This window comes from Agelaius phoeniceus, chromosome 3 (assembly GCF_051311805.1).
Source record: "Agelaius phoeniceus isolate bAgePho1 chromosome 3, bAgePho1.hap1, whole genome shotgun sequence".
Taxonomy (NCBI): domain Eukaryota; kingdom Metazoa; phylum Chordata; class Aves; order Passeriformes; family Icteridae; genus Agelaius; species Agelaius phoeniceus.
This window is the reverse complement of record NC_135267.1, coordinates 76,673,495-76,691,289: the sequence shown is the minus strand read 5'-3', so window position 1 is coordinate 76,691,289 and position 17,795 is coordinate 76,673,495.

The window sequence follows — 17,795 nt, the reverse complement described above, 5'->3', positions numbered from 1 at the left end:
TGCTTCCCACGGGGACATTCATGGCTAAGGGGAGGAAGATTTAATGCATAAATTCACTTATAACATTTAAGAGGTCACAGCCAGTTTCTGTTTTGGAGAACATTGCAGTATGTGCCTTTTCATTTTCTTCTTTTGCCTTATAATCTTCTCAAATGAAATAATGCAGAAAACATAATCTTTTAATTCTCTATTGTTACTGGTACTTCTATGTTGCAAGTCTAGATAATGGCTTTTTATTTTACAGGCTACTATGCTCAGCATGCAAACTCCTTGAATGAGATCATAATGCTGCTCTTGTTTGGCAGTGTTTTTAAGCCTACAAGGAGCCTAGACCAAACTGGTGGTACTTTCCCCATCTTTTCAGGTTTATGGATCCTTGCAATTTTCACGTGACAATATTTCAGAAGAAATTTACACCTGGTGATAATATGCTTGTTTCTGTTTTGGACCCCTTAGAAAAGGTCTGCAAAATTCTAGGAATTTGCAGTCACAGGTCTAAAACAGCTGAAAAAAAATATTGAGAATATGTAAGAATAATGTTTATCCTAAACAAAAGTACAATTATCACCCACTCTACCACACGTAGGAACCAGGAATAGTGCAAAGAGCACTATTTATTTTAGTTCACTTTCTTGACATTAGCAGTAATAACAAGAAAGCTTTAAAAAATCAGAATTAACTAGACACTATTTTCAAAATGCAGTGTTGGACAGGTCATCTGATCAGCACTTCTGCTCTGGAGGAATTCCTGACTCTTAATACATCACAACTTCTCACCAGCATAGTATTGGAGAGCATATGGGGGATAGTGGTAATTTGTGCGTGCAGGGCTTTTTTTCTCTTCCTTCCACTGATCAAAGGCGTTCAGCCTGCTCCACATCCCTTGCCCAGAGCTTTGGGTTATCCAACCGACTGGTCCCAAGCCCCTCCTTAGGAATGTGCAGAGTTTTACCAAAGGGATCTGATAAGGCCAAGGATCTTTTCCTTTGGTACCAGGCAGCTAAAGCTCCAGCAGGCCTGCTGTGTATCACCCTTGACACACGTTCATTCTTTCTGCCAGCCCAAGATTAAGTGAGCCTGAGGAGCTGTGGGCTGTATTTGGGGATTAGGTTTCACACAGAAGACTGCAACCACCAAATGAAAACTACTTGCAGAGCACAGTCATAAACATGGGAGATGGAAGAGGCTGGTTAAATTCATTACTCCCTCCCACAGGTGATTACATTTGTTTTCACCTGTTTATTTTCTCAGGGTAAATGAGGGCAGTCTTTGCACAAAAGATTATAGCACCAGAGGCTAACCTTTGGAGGCTTTTGTGCTTCTTAATTATCATTTCCCTATTTACTCTAGTCAAATTTATTGTTTAGGCAGTAATTTTAACTATAATAGAAGAAAGCCTCACAACACTCAGGACACTCATAGGATTTTCTGTCTTAGGAGGCTTTTAATTGGTTATTTCCTTGGTGGTACTCAGTTCCCCTTGAATCTATCTGTGGAAAGGATGACTCCCTACACAGCATTTCCTCTCTTGCTGTGAAAGCCTGGCCATGTTACTTCCTTATTCTCCTCCTCCTTCACCAGTGTTTGTGCCCTACTCATTTTGGATTTGAAGCAGGAGCGAATAAATACGATGTGTCTTGCAAAGCCCAGCCATTTCTGATGGGGGCATTGGAAAATATTTCCTGTTACATCTTGAGAGAAGGTCACAATCTGAAAGTGAGGTAACAGTGAACTGAAAAGATCAAGCAAGAAAAGCTGATTTCTTCTGGGAAGGAAGTTGTAAGGGAGTTGCCAATCAGTGAACACATTTTGCCCACAAAGTTGGAGCAAAACAATTTTTGTAGTGTCAAAGGCTCAAGAATTGTAAGTAGCTCCTCTTTGTCTATGAATGTTTGAAGACCTCACCCTTCTTCAGTGTTTCAGGTCTCATTTCCCAATTTCCTGTATTTCCCATGTCCCCTTTCAAATACTTCTCTCCTACCATGCAAAGCATGCACAGATACCATCCTCTCATGTGTTCTCCCAGGATTCCCTCTGCATGCATAGCTGTATAGACATGAGTATGCCACTTCTGTCTGAACCCTATCTGCTGATGTCCTGTCTTTCTCTGGAGGAACCAAACTGTCTGTCTCAATCTTCCTTTATGCCCTTGATGTATGCCACCCTTCCTTCATTCCTGCTTTGCTGTTCCCTAGCCACCACCCTGCCTCTGTCTCTCTGCTTCTCCCTTCTTGCCTCATCTCCTGAGTGCCAGCAGAGTTTTTGATTCTTAAGGGAGTGGCCTGAACACTGCAGGTGGCGTTCTCGTTTCACAAGTTATTACACTACTCTTAGCCTCACTGGCTGTAGGTGTCTCCTCCTTTAACACCACTCTTCATTTCTCACAAGGTCCATTTCCTCCACCTCCACTCCCTATTACTTAGGGAAGAGGAGAAGAGAAGACTTTGTCTTCTGGGTTGGGAGACAGGTCAAGGTAGAAAGGGAAAAAGATCCTAGAGGGTACAGGCTTGAATGAGATTGACTTTTTTTCCTTATGGCCATGTAGGGGACTTTCCCTGCAGGACACTTGTCTGCTCTGTTGAATGCAGCTCTCTAAATAACCAATATTGTCTTTATAATAAAGAAAGAACACAGTTTAGGATAGGATAATGTGATGCCAATCCAGACTCACTCATAAATGCTGATGACCTGGAGAAACAGTTCCTTTAATTATTGGACTTCTTATAGCTGTTACTCACCTCCTGAGATTTGCATCACTTTTGGCTGGAGTTTTCAATGCATGAGCCTGTGTATGAGAATGTTCACAGACACTAATTCTAGCCTAGGGGAAGTTCAAGCATTTTGAAGGTAAGACACTGTCCTGTAGAGCAGCCAGCCTCTCCACAGAGCACAGCCAAAGAGGTTGGACTCTCTGGGCTGACAGCTGCCTGTGAACAAGCCCCTGCTTCTCCACCAGAGTTGTCTTCCATTCATTCTCTTATAATAAAATGCTTTTATCTGGTTCAAACTCAGCCCAGTAACATTCTACTTCCTTAAAAGTGTTGCCTGAGCACTGTAGTATTTAGGCCTTGTCCTGCATTTTAGGTGTTTCAGAATAGCTGCAGTAATCCCATTTCTAAGCTTAAACCAGCGTCTGTGACTCAGTTGGTTAGACTTAACACCCTGCTAAGATAAACATGCCACTGTTGTGATCTGTGCTTTTATAATGAATGGGTAGGGAGGCAGATCCTGCATATGAACAATGGACTTTTGTAGGGCAGTGGCTCTGAAGCCTTTAGAGCTATTTACTGGAAACTGCCTGACTGCATACTGGTTGTTCACATGAGCATGCATGAGAAATTCCTTGCACACAACCATGGTGTGGGCTGGGAGGATGGGACCCCATCAGCAACCTAAATTACATACATTTTTACCTTTTCTCTTTTATTCAGAGGTGGAAGCTCATGTTATTAATGACCTTTATCAAGCTAGCTCAAAAAAAGGTCTATAGTGATCAGTCAGGATGCCCCTATTGTTGAAAGGCTATCACTAAGATTTGGGATGAACTTATCAGCCAGTGGAAATAAAAAGAAGAGAAAAGAATGGGGCTTGATCCCAGAGAGCAGGGCTGTTCAAGGGCATGCTGGTGTATATGTCCTGGAATGTGGAGATTCTTACCCCTGATGCCTCCCACCTTTCTTTTGTCCATTGGTTACACCCATGACTGGACACTGACCTAAGGGGAATATTTACAGGCTATTTACCACCCACTTGCCATCAGTGTAAATATCTATATAAAGATATCTAAGATAAAAGGAAAAGTAGCCTGAGTCTCTTCTAAAAGCCTTGCTTTTGCTTTCTTTACCTGAATATACCACAACTACCCATAAGAGCCAGAGTTACAAAACAGAAGTGCAAGCAGGGGCTCTTGAGAGGGAAATATTAGAAAAAGCAGCTGTACAGGCTGGTATGAAAGGTGTTGTTATGGACAAAATAGAGCATCTATTATTCAGAATAGGCAATCCTGCAGAAAATTTTGATGATAAAATTTCTTCCCTATTCCAGTAGATATGATCAGGTGCTTGGGGCCGATGATAACCTGGTTTACATGGCCTTTTCTGTGGCACAAAACAAGAGGAAACTACATAACCTTCCCCTAGGGTGACAGGGAGTCTCTCCCAGGTCTGAACAACAGACACTTTCCCTTGCTAGTATTGGTAAATCATGCAGCCATCCAGGGCACTGTTTCTCTACCAGCAGTCCCTGACCCCTTTTCCCCCCATCTGCAGCCCTGCCTTCTCCCTCCAATCACTGGCCCATTAGTCTGCATATCCTTGCATTCAAACAAATCAAATTACCTTTTCCAGTGGCTTCCTGTACTTTGAAATTATGAAGCTATGATAGAATTCCCTGGAAAGAGGTACCAGGGTCCAGCTGGAAACGTCTTGATGGTTGCTGCTCTGAACAAGCTGTGTGCTTCTAAACTTGCACTTATCTTTACAGAAACTGCCCCAATATGCTCAAGAGTGTTGCAAGACTCCTGCCCCATCCTCGTTTTGAAATTCTTCATCAGTTTTGTCAGTCCTTATGTGAAACTTGAACCAAGAAGCAAACAGTATGTAGGAAGACAGGTTATATACGACTCCACCTCTGGCTTATTATCTGAAAAAAGAATAATTGCTATTTTATTTTCACTCTTGCTTGCATAATCACTCACTATGAAATGTTTTTTTTTCCACCAAACTGGTCCCACTTCCAGAGAAGTACTAAGATTCCTAATATGAGACTCCATCCATTTCACATAAGCTATTCCATAACTTCAGGATGGTGGGGACTATCAGTCACCCACACCACAGTATGATGGGCACACTATGAGGGCTTGAAGGTGAAAAGTGGCAGCCAATTACCACCAGTTCCTTTGTCATTTAGCAGTACCACAGCAATAGTCACTACCTACAGAGAGTTTCAGCCTTCATTGTATTTGGAAAGTCATTCTTCTGGGGGTTTTTCCTGGAGCATGTTCCAGTATTCACACTGCAATCACTGGAAGACTTTCTACTTTGACAACAGTTGCTTCATCTCTTCATACTCCCATGAATGGATGCCCTTGGCTTTCCCACGTGGGAGAGTTAAAGTTTGATGAAGCCAGCTTGAGCAGGAGGCTAAAGAGTTCTGAGCATTGTAGGACAGCTCTGAAGAAATGTGGAGGAAAAGCTTTCAGAGCAGTGGGCAGGAAATCTAGAACCAATATCTAGTTCCTAACAGACTGCTGACTTCAATAGGCTATTTGTGAGAAAAGACATTTCTATTCTGTTTGCTAGATTCCCTAAGGCCATCAGATAGATCAGAGTGGACTAAATAAGTCTGTAGCTACTTTTTAAAAAATCAATATGATTAACTTCCAGAAATTACAAAAGTTATGCTAAACATAGATTCCTCCATGCCAGACCTTTGGAGGTACAGTAGTTTTAATTATTCAGCATTAAAGTTGGGCTTAATTAAGTTTTATCTGAAACATTCTTTTCCAGAGATAGCTTTTTAAGTGACTATAAATGTTTTTCTTAAACAGACAAATAGAAGGAAATCCAGAGTATACTACAGAAAATTCCAGCATCTTTTTATTGTGAGATCTCTTCTCTGCAAGGGAGGAGGAAATAAGGGAGTAAAACTATACCATATGGAGAAGAAGCACAGGGAGTTTACTGGAGCAGTTAGAGAAAAGCAAATAAACTAGTGGCCTGCTCTTCTGATTACCAAATATTTAACTATCAAAATCTTCATATCCTCTTTAAATCTTCTAAGGAGGATACACTTTCATACCTCTCTATTAAAAGAGCAGAATGCACATGAAAAGGCCTTCAGTAAATGTACAAAATCCATGCTACAAAAACGTGCAATGAATGGCAATTAATTTTAACTTTCATAATGAGTTACTTTTGCTTTGTTTGTAAATATGCCCAATTCCCCCTGCTACTGTCACTTTCTTGAAGCTGAACCTTTGTTGAGCCTTGAGGCTATTTCAAGCTATTGCCCCTGGGACAGCTGTGGTGCCTCTGATCAGCACAGAATTTAGGGTGCTGTGGCCATTTCTTCAGAAGGCATTCCTACACTGGAGACAAATGGTAATTACAAGTGGGTCTTTAGCACAAATCCAGCTGTTCATGGTGGCTTTTTCAGGAACTAGAGCATGAGACACGGTTTGGTAGGTAATGGTGCAGATTATAACCTAGCTATCTGTTGTGCAGAATCCCTCTGCAGAGATAAAAACCCAGCCAGGAGAAGTCATCTGTTTCTTGTCCTTGGCATTGCTTATTGGAGAATCACCAGGACCTTAATCCCAGGGGCTCAGTTTTGCAACAAGAAGAGCTCAAACCCATCTTTTGGTTGTAAGTATTCTTTTACCCTTTAGAAGTCAAGGTCCTGATACGGGCTTTTGATTAATTATACTTTTAAATCTTTCTCCTTTCTATTTATGTTTTGAGTGTAGGTGCAGAATTTCAATGGAGATTGGCTTCTGCTAAGAGCTCTTTGGCAGCATAAGTAATGCAAACCTCAGAGAAATAGATTAAATATTGCAGCCTAAAGAGTTTGCTGAAATTACAATTCAAAATAAGTAAAAGTCCTTTAATTTCAGCTTTTAAACAGAAGTAGGGCTCTCCAAAGATGTAATCTATGAGGCATGTCAAAGGTTTTTGACATTTGAAATTATAGCTCCAGTACCAAAGAGAGTCTGTCAGTTTGTAGCTTTGTGCTTTTCCTCCCTGCAAATGTGAGTTATTTCTTTTATCCCTCAATACATCACCAGTATATTGTTGTTTGTGGAGCTGCTTGAGTTTAGTAGATGAGAATCAATAAATGAACCATTTACTGACTGTGAAATTGACTTTTATAATTGAGAGACTGCTGGAAATACATGTATATCTGAAGCAAAAATCAAGCTGCATTGTATCATTTGTTCACAGCAGATCCAAAAGCAGTTCTTTTGGATAAAAGTTATAGAATCACATGAATCTTGGAGGAATGTACCACTAGACATCAGCTAATGCTGCCTCCTGCTCCAGGTTGTTCTGCCACCAGCACTAAGTCAGATCAGCCATGTGGCCTGGTGCAACACAGCCTGGACTGGAGCTGGTGCTCCTGTTCCAAGGACTACCAAAACCTTCTCTCCAATGACATAACACAGGACAGTGGGAGTTTCCCATGGACAGTTCTGTGGATGCCACTTATTCCTAAGGCAGGAAGGCTTGCTGCTGAGACATTTCCTAGAGACACAAGTGACCATCTTGCTCAGACACTAGATGCTTACAGAGAGAGCCTGCTGTTCCACAGACTGCATGGGTACCCTTTGCAGCCTTACACACTTGGTAGTGCAGAGTTATTCTACTTGTTAGGATTGACTGTAGTGCAAAATTAGGCTTATAGCCATAAATTGTGCCTTAGTCTTCATTTTGAGTTCACACCTTCAATCATTTTGCAAGTAATGGGTAGTGCAAATTACTATGTTAAAATAACTTGTTCTTGAGAATTCTGATATAGATTGAGATTTAGAAAACCTATTGTTAGTTTTTGTGGGGTTTATGTACTTTTTTAATACAGTAGAAAACAGACCCTTTTCTCTTGAGTAGAGTAGTCTGATGCTCCAAACACTACAGGATTTTATGACTCCTTTAAGAATTCAGAGGCTTTGTTTGACTTGTTACTCAGGTGTGCTCCTTCTGTGGCTGAGCTCCTTCCACTGGATCAAATCTCAGGCATCAAACTTATTTGACACCTTGTCTCAGTAACTTCCCTGGACTTGCTCAGTGTACTAATTTTCCTCAGTGATGGTTTCCATAATTATTCAGAGGTTGCCAGTCTCACCTCTGTCGTGGCTGATCTCTCTTTTACCCTGCTTATTTTACCATCTTTGCCCCTCCAGTCTCTGAGCCATGAGTTGATAAAGAGAAAAGCTGAACATAGCAATGCAGTTGACCTGGCAACCTGAACCTGGAAACCTGCTTCTTTAGCATCTGACTCTGTTTAACAAAAATCAGGCATTGCAAATTACCAAAGGGAGCTCTGCCTCTGACTTTCTGCTTTCACTAAGAACTTTCTCTGAAGATTTATTTAGTACCACAAAGTGTATAAAATGAGAGGGAGAAAAGAAAATGCTGCCTTCTAAAGGCTCAAAGGCTCCCTTAGAAGTTCAGTGGCAGATACTTTGTGAAAAAGGAAGCCAGACATCATGTTAAAAACTGCAAAGTCAGCACGAGTACCCACGAGGTTCAACATACTTTTAAAGGATGGGGGTTTGTGGGTGGCTAACATGTGGGTACTGTGTCACAAGATTCTGTTTATATGCATTTACTGCTTCTTTGGCATCTAATATGGAAAACCCTTTATAAACTGCTGCCACAGCAATCAAGTGACCTATTTTTTATCTAATGTGGATTAGCCATTGAGTTTAAAAATCCAGGCAGATATTTGGCAATTTGGAAACATGAAATACTACTTTATTTGTATGACTGCTAAAATTGGACTGTATTTAGAAAATAGGTGATCAAACAGCATTTTTTGAGTCTGTTCTTCCCTGGGAGAGAGAATGTGAGTACCAAGGAGAATAGTGGAAAGAGAAAAAGAAATATGACCCATGACATAAAGAGCTCCTCTAGTTCATCTGTCTACCCCATGGCAGTAACATTTTAACCATAGTAATTTTTTAAACATTTGTCTAATCTCTCCCTAAAGATGACCAAGTAGGAAGCTGGTATGGACCTCCCTTGGCAAGCTATTTCAGACCTTTTACTCTTACAACCTTCTTTTAATAGATAATCTTTGTCATTCTTCCTTCTGCAGGAATCAAATACTGGGGCCTCACAAATGCCAGGCAGAACTGAGAGGTAATTTTGTACGACCTGCAGATGACACTCCTGTATATAAAGTCTTGAATAACATTTGTAAAATAATCTCAAGTTCTAATCCTGTCTTACTTGTGGTCTCTTCCAGTGTCTTCTGAAGATGTAGTCAGCTCCTTCTGTGTTCAGGCCTCTGGATGTTGTCTGAAACCAGCATTCAGGAGGAGGAAGTCCAGGATAGACGCCAACAAAACCTCACTCAGTTTCTCTTTCCACTCCAGTTGTGAAACAGGGTATGTGTTCACTGAGTGCAGCTGTGAGCTTGCACACAACCTGCACTTGTTTCATCAACACTCTACCTGGCTTATGAAAGTGTCATGTGAACCAGGGACAGGAACACAACAAAATGAAGATAAGTGACTCCTTCTCCTCTAGGTACTAGAGGCCTGTTACCCATTATAGGAAGGAAATTCGACCAGTGGGACATAATGTTTTGTTCTTAACAAATCCATTCTGGCCGTTACTCTTTTCCATTTTCCCTTCAACAAATATTTGGTAACAAATAGATCTATTTTTTCTTTTTTTTTTTTTTCCCTGAAAGTTGAAGTTTTGGTGAGAGACAATTGTACAAATTTCCCCTAATTTTTCCCCATCAGTTTCTGCAGACAAATGTGATCTTTACTCTTCCCTTGTCTCCAGGAAGAACTAGAAAGAGAGATGGTAATATGCAAAATTTAAGGACAGATAACTAAATAGACAGGTGAAAAGAACTGTCTTAGTGGAACAAACCATGTGAAATAAGGGTTATTGGAAAAATCACTTAACAGACCTGCATATTGAAGCATGAAAAGAAGTACTAAGAGCATTTCTTGTCATGAAATGTCAGTGCTAAATTATGAATATAGAAGTTACTGTTCTTGATGTTGTATAGAAGTTACTGCTATTGATGTTGGCAAACACACATTCATCTAGAAAAACAGGTTTTATTTTTCCTTGTTTAAACATAATTTCTCTCTTCTTATCAGGACAGCCAAACTTCAGAATAAAAATATGCAGAAAATGCAGTTTAACCTGTCAGTTTTCAGATGAACCTTTGAAAAGCAGTTTAGTCTGCATTGAAAAGATACACAGGATTCCCACAATCCAACCTCAACATGTGTTTGCTCTATAAGCAAATCCTCTTTTCCTCCATGGCAGGTTGAAGTTTTCCATATGTTGCCTAGTTTTCTGCACCATGTAGTGTCTCATGTGTTATCATGTATTTGCACCACATTGCCAATCTCCAGGAGAGCTGCAGGGAGCAACTGCAGAGGAAGTCCCCAAGACTCAGTGCTGGGTAGAAAGGAGCTACAATGCTGCCCGGCTTTGTAGTACTGACCATTTCCAGGCACTGAACTTCCCTCTGCAGATAAGGGCACTCGGGGCCAGAGAGAAGCTGATGGGGTCTGAACCCTGAACATGGGCAGCAATGGCTTGGCACAGCACAATCAGTACTGTCTCAAATACATCCTCATACAAATCTCTCCTCTCTGGGAACAGGCCCTTACCCATGTATCTGTTGCATTGGGCAGCCCTGCCTACCTAGACAGCACTGGGCCTTTTGTGGTTCACAAGAAAGTCACTGCTCAACAAAGTCAGCAAATTTGTTTGTTTTCTCCAAATGGAGATCTTCAAATATCAAAGGAGTGTTTAACACCCAGTGCTAAAAGCAGAAATTGTTGTCTGACTTCTGCTTATCCTTGGCTTCTGACAAAACAGTGGGGAAAGCTCTAGAGGTAATTGTGTTCATCAATACTCAAGGTCTACTTTATCTAAATTTCCTGCTCTCAGACATCTAAGATTGCTTTGTAAGCAAATAAATACAAATGATTTCTTCATCCCACATACATTAAATCCTTCTGGGAATTAAACACTGTAATCTTTCTCATATGCTTACTCAGATGCTCCCCAATGTCAATTTTTACTGATTGCCGAGAACACCCATTTGCACAGACCTGCACACACATTTTGGGTGTTTGTGCTGTGCAGCCCTGTAGATCCAGTGAGGTTAAATTAAGTGAGTTGTACACCACCAAGTGCACAAAGTCATGTGTGGTGCTTCCTCTCTGTTTCTCTGGAAAGTTAACAGATGGATGGGAAGCTGTATTGCTGACTGATGAGCTGTTACTGTCTGAGAGAGGCAGTGCTTTCAGAGGGAGATCTAGGTGATTTCAGTAAGTCTGTAATAAGAGGAAAGTAATCTAGGACTGTTTCAGTCTCTAAGTTCACATCTGTACCCATGTGAACTTTTGTACTTTCACTGAAGTCAGTGAGTCTAGGCTGATTTACCATAGCTGAGCACTGCCTGGATGTGATTAATCTGTGGGGTTTGGGTTTTTTTTTTTCTGCCTAATCTGGAATCCATTGCAAGCCAAAGCACATTAATGAGGCTGTATGAATTGCCTGTAAAAACAGGCATATCTCCTTGCCTTGTTGATGAGTGCATTGGAGTGCTGTATTTCTAGTCTAGCCAAAATGTTTCAAAGGGTAAACAGTTCTCTCTTTATATATTTGATAGGAAAACATAGGACAGGTAAAATGGCATATTACAAACCCCTTTTTTAAAAATTTCTGGTGACTTAGAAGCAGATCCACAGATCAACAAAAGGTTTTGCAAGTCTCTGGAATCACTCTTACAGTGCTTGGCAGAGAAAACATAGAGGTGGTCCCTGTTCCATGTTTTGCTTTCTCATATTAACCACCACACATCATAAAACACTGGATCCAGCATCCAGTCTGCCTCTTTCCTCCTTCCCCAAGGAGTGAATATCTGCATCACTGTTTACAAAACCATCCATGTATTGACTGCTTTTCCCCCATGTAATGCATGGCAGGGGTGGATCCCAGGGCCCATGAACTAGCAGGCTGGGCACCCTTCTAGCAGGAGGTGAGTGATACAGGCTTGAGTCTGCAGAAGGAAGAGCAAATGGAATTTGTTTCTCACAGACAGTCCTGGAGAGGTGTATTAGGCACATCTCAGCATACCTGGGTAAAGTCCCTCTGAGGAGACAGGCCCTATGGGAAGCATTCCCTAGCCTCTTACTGCTAATTACACATGTAATCTACTAAATGCAGCCATCTGGGAAGTGAGGCTATTTACAGTACTTTAAGACTCTCCAGCTCTGTAAGGTACTGTGTAAAATCAGGTGTTACCCTGGTTGACAAATACTGTGCTACGTTATCCATACATTTCATTGACTGTTGCGTGGGACTTAGGTTTTTAAAATTCCTGGAGTCCTTTTACACATGGATGCTTTGGAATCTGAAATTATTGCTTCTTCTCTTCTACTTTGCTTCACTACACCACTGAATTATCAAATATCTGAGTGCTGTCAACTGGGATTACTTTTCTTTCCCCATCCTAAAACCCCCAGAACTCCAATGTGCTGAATTTGAAGAATGTTGATTGTCAACACAGGAGAAAAAAACTAAACCCCTCTTTTGGAGCCATCATATGCAATCCCAGCCAACCATGCTGAAGAAAAAGGCAAGATGATGAGGTGGGGAGGGAAGAGAGGGTTAGATGGGAAGATACACAGAGACAGCAAAATAAATAATGTTTTTTTTTTTAAGGCTGAGAAGACATGTGCTTGCTATCTACAAATAATCACGCTGCAGAGAAAGTTTTATGAAGGTTAAAGGACAAAGATGGTGCAAGATCAAATAACTATGCCACAGTTAAAAAGAGGCTGCATATAAGCAAGCTGTCAAATCATCTGGGAAAAAAACATTCTGGGGTATTTTTCAGAGCAAGTGACTAGGGAGAAGCCCAGATAATTTAAAAAATAATGGTGTCAATTTACCAAAGTGACAAATGGCACCTGTCAGACTGAATCCAGTAACCCAAGATGTCCTGCTTAGTCCTGTATCAGCTTTTCAGTAAAAGCATTGTGAGGTTTATTTTCTCCTAGGGACAAAATATGCATTCTGATTGCTCAAGGTGCAAACTAAAACATGCAGGTTCAATGTATGTTATTCATTCAGGAATGCACATTCATGCAGGAAGATACTGTCCTAGCAGCTGATAAGTCAGAGGAGAGTCTGTACTGCTTTGAGCCCCAGGATGTCTGAAATTATTTTTCAGTGCCCTCCATTTTCAGTGCTCATGAAAACCCAAAGACAGCACTACTGATTCTGTATATTCAAAATTATGACCAGAATCCTTGCTATAATTGCTAATATCATCATTTTGTTTTCAAGGCAGTAAGATTTAAACAATCAGAAGTTTAAGATGTCGTTTGACACCTAGTTTTGGAGATGCAAGCTTCACTTTTTATAGTTATGAGGATAACAGCTCACTGTGTTTTTCAAAATAAGAGCTGAGATCCTTGTACATAATTCTGGAAACTGGGACTTCACAAAAATACCAAATAGCATGACAGAAAAAGAGAGAGAGAAAGAGAGTAAAAAAAGCCTCTATCAGCATGCCACTTCTTTTTCCAGACAAATTCATAAACCAAACCAATCTCTCCAGGAAGTATTCTGGTGTCATGTGTGTTTTTACAACCCATCCTTGCTAGCACTGGATATGGAGGAAAAAGCAGGAACATGGAGGTGAAAATTCAAAGCAGTACTGGTTCCTCGTGGGACCAGGGATCAGGAAGGGCACAAAGGGTGAGAGGTTTCCACATGCAATCTCCATTCCTGGAGGCACCCAGCTCTGATTTTGCCTGAAGAAGAGAGGGGACTGTTCTTTAAGAAACCAGGAAAACTTGGGTCTGGAGGAAGTATAATGAAGAAGGCAAGTTTTTTGCAGCCACCTATGGCTTTAAATATTTGTTTTTAATAAACCAGACCCAACTGCCAGCAGCACAGTCTGGAAACAAAGGCATTTCTATTTCCAAGTAGCCTGGCCAGGCTGACACTCCTCAGCTACTTGGAGAACCAAAAGTAGCAATGCTGGAAGCTCCCCCAGTTCTGGACATCATGTTCCAGTTAACAAAAATCAGCCTGACACTCCTGGCCATGTCCAAAGAACTGGGGGGCCTGAACACATAAGTTAAGTGGTCAATTAGTGAAACATAACATTGCATGGCTTCTTGACCTTTCAGAACTGGAGTGAATTTGCCAAACAGGAAAGAGGAGGAATGAAACAGAACAAGTAATTCAGAAACCCTCTGGGTATAATTTGCTGATGCCTTGCACCTCCAGACTCATTTCAGGTCTCTTGGCAGAGGAATTTGTGAGTGTCAGCACATTTCCAGGGGTGAGAGCAGAATCCTGCATAACCTGCTCCACCACTTCTGCTTGTGTGAATTAAAAGAATGTGGTGTTTCATCCCCAGTCTACACTGACAGAAATGTCTAACCCTATGTACCTCTGACACTTGCCTGTCCTGGCTAGGTTAGTAACCAAAAACCATTGCTTGTGAGTGATGCACCAAAGTAAGGACATCAGAACAGCAGCACAGGTTCAGGCCTTGGGCCCCTCTGCCTCATGATTTGTTTTCTGACTGTGCCACAGGTGGAGGAATAAGGCTGGAACAAGAGCATTCAATGCTTCTCTCTTCCAGTATTGAGTGGTTTTCAGATTATTTTTGAGTCTGACAGACCACTTTTTTTGTAATTCCCCTCTGGTGATCTCACTGATCTCTTTTATCCCCCTAAAAAGGAAAAAAAAAAGTGTTTTGGGTCTCCAAAACTATGTCAACATAATGATGTTTGGGATTTTTATTCTCTATGTTTTTCTGATAATTCCTAATACCAGATTTACTTTTGTTGCTGCTAACCCAGCACTGAGTTTATAAAATACACTTGGATCACCTGTCCCAGCCATGCTCCCTCCCACTTCTTGTGGACCTGCTGACTGGCAGAGCATGGGAAACTGAAAAGTCTTTGACCTAGAGGAAACAGTACTCAACAACAACAAAAACATCAGTGTGTCACTAACATTTTTCTCATTCTGAACCAAAATCCCAGCACTGTATCAGCTACTAGGAATAAAATTGACACTATCCCAGATGAAACTAGAACAGGATGAAAACTCATGGCTGAGCAGCACAGATTTTACCTTCATGTTCTTTGAATTCATGTGGTCCCCCTTCAAGCTTTCCTCTAGCAAGGAATACTTGCCTGAATTAAAGGAGGGATGCAAGACCTGGGGAAGCCATGGGAAAAAAGGGAGAAGCAGTTGTGCCTGGAGGTGGGAATGCAGCTATTGCTGTGCAAGCTGGAGGGCAGCATCCAGTTTTCCTTCCAGCTGCCTGTCCTGTGACTGCATGCCAGCTGGGGTTAAACCATGACACTGCCTCACTTTCCTCCCTAAGAAGGCTCTTGAGGAAACATGGGCAGTGAAATGTAGAGTGAGGTACATGAATAGTACATGAGGTAATCTGGTGGTTGCTGAGGGCAGGATGACTTTTCCCAGCACCTGCTGACAGCTGCTGCCATGGCAGCTTACCCCTGGCCTGGGCACAGCACCCTGCCCAGAGCTTGCACAAAGCTGCCAGCAGATCTGTCCCTCGGGAACAGACACAGTCACTGCAGCCTATGCCAGTCAGACAGCAGCTGTCTGGATCTCTTCTCTTTTTTTTTTTTTTTTTTCTCTCACTGTGTTTTGCATGTTCTTCCTTGATAGCTGTTACCTTCTGCTCTGGAAATTGTGTTGCAGTGTATTTCCCTGTGTGTTATACTTCGGGAGCATTTTCAGGGATGTCTCCAGAGCTGCCCACAATGGCCCCAGCACCCCATCTCTCCTTTGTCCCCCTAGGTCCCAGCCACACCCCTTTGGCAACCCTGAGGGCATCCCCAGGTACAGAGAAAAGATTTGCAATAAGGAAGAAAGCAGAAGTTGCTCATGAATAAAGAGAGCCGCATCCACTTTAATCTGACAGCCATACAACTGCGTTCCCTGGCTTCTGACCAAGCTCCAAAATATTTTTGCCAGTCTGCCCCTGGAGCAAGCCTGCACAAGGAGTCAGTGAGGGCACCCAGAGCACTGAAACTAACTCCCCATGCCAGATCAGATCAGTGACTCAGTATGAAGAGTTTTTCTTGGTGGGTTACCAGCAGTGCTATGAATGACACCATGATCAGGCAGGGGGTTTCCTAGGGAAGATTTCTCACTGACACTGTCATTGTGTCAGACCTTCTTTGAATACCCCAAACTTTGGAAGCTTGTCTATATAATGTGTGGTAATGAAGGATTACATTTGTGCTGCTCCCAGGAAAAAATAAATTATAAAATAAACTTTTAAAACAGAACAAAAGCTGGAGATTGATTTATATTGAAAAGAAAAGAAAAACAAACAAACAGGCCTGGGCACTAATTTCAGAAGATTTGAACTGGGAAACAATGCCACTCTGAGAAGAATGAGATTAAATGAGAACAATGAACATTAAATCAAAACCCAGTCAAAATTTGTCTGTTAATGCTCAGTGATATGGGCCCCTTCTGTGCAATTATTTACTATATCCTTGCTCATCATGAAAGCTCATCATGGGCACTGCAGCTTTTGGGCTGTGAAGAGGTGTGTGCATCCAACACTGGCATCAGCAGTGTGACTGGGGAACATCCAGCTTTTCTGAACCTGCCGCTGTTCACACACTGCACTGACCTTGTGCAGCTCCTAATATTTTGCTGCTCTAGGCAACCACCTGTTATGCTTGTTTGTTGCAGAGCCAGTCTGCCATGGAAACACTTCCAGTCCACCAGTAATTGCCATGCATTAGGTCATTGCAGAGATGTTAAATTGTGGCTTGTAGGTGTCTGTGTTGGGATCCAAACATGAAGTACAGTATTGCTTTGGGATTAGACTGCCTTTGCTCTTGTTCATGACAACAGAGCTTGATGTGAATTCCTCCACATCACCTGAGCTTCTGTTTATGCTATGGCAGGTAGAATCATGCAACCAAACCCTGACTTCAATAACTGTTATTGTCTTACATGCAACACAGTACTAAACACTGTACAAACCAGAAAAGCAATCACCCCCACACCAACAGCAGCTGCCCAGGAGCTCAGGATGAGTGAGCTGCATGAGCTGCTGTCCCCAGGATGGCCAGGAGTGGGGAGTGAAGTGTGTGAGGTGTCATTGCAGGGTAGGCACTGACACAGTGGCATTGTTTCACAGGACTGCAAGCCTTGCTCATGAGCAGCAGCGGAAGGATGACAAGGATTTGTCCCACTTGTTCTGCACACACACAACTTGTAGCCCTTTAAAGCCATCCTGTCTGAGCTCAGTGACTCCTCAAGAAGACACTGGAGAGGCAGAAAGGAAATAGGAAGCAGCACACGATTGTTTCCAAGCGAGAGGGTTCCTGGTAGAGAGCCAGGTGCTGATGCCCTGGCTGCGTGGCAGTCGATGGAGCTGTGTGGGCCCGAGTGCTTCTCCCTGCGTGGGTGTAAGAAGGGTGCCTGTCCTCAAGCAAACCAAAATAGGCTGTACTTATCTCCAAGTGGAGGTCTGCTATTCCACTTGCGTGCAGGATACGCAATACATCTGGAATAATTAATTTCTTAGCCTATTGTTACTTTCTTGTGTATCAGATGTTCGCTGCTTCTGAAGCCTGTTGACTGTATTCAATATCTCTTCCTGTTTAACTTCGTTATTCCGGTCTTAAAACTTTTTTTTTTCTTTTAGGGCATGTCTTTTTATTTTCCCTTGAACTAGAGAATTTGCCTGAAGTATGGATGAGTCACAGATACCATATTTCCTCTTCTCTGAAGCACATTTACATTTTTGAAAAATGACAACTGACAACGATCAGCCATACTTCCAAAATATCCTTTCAGGGAGGAGAAAGGAGGAACAGTGATGCTGAAATCAGCCTGAAAGGTAAATGACTGAAAAGGGAGGGAGAGGGAGAAAACACAGAGCCTTAGAAGGGCAGCCGGATGCAGGCATTCTCTGCGCAGGCAGCGTTTGATGGTGGTGCCTCAGCTGATAACGCTCCTGCAATCAGAGACACTCTGTCATTCCTGTCAGCAGCCATTCAAGCATAT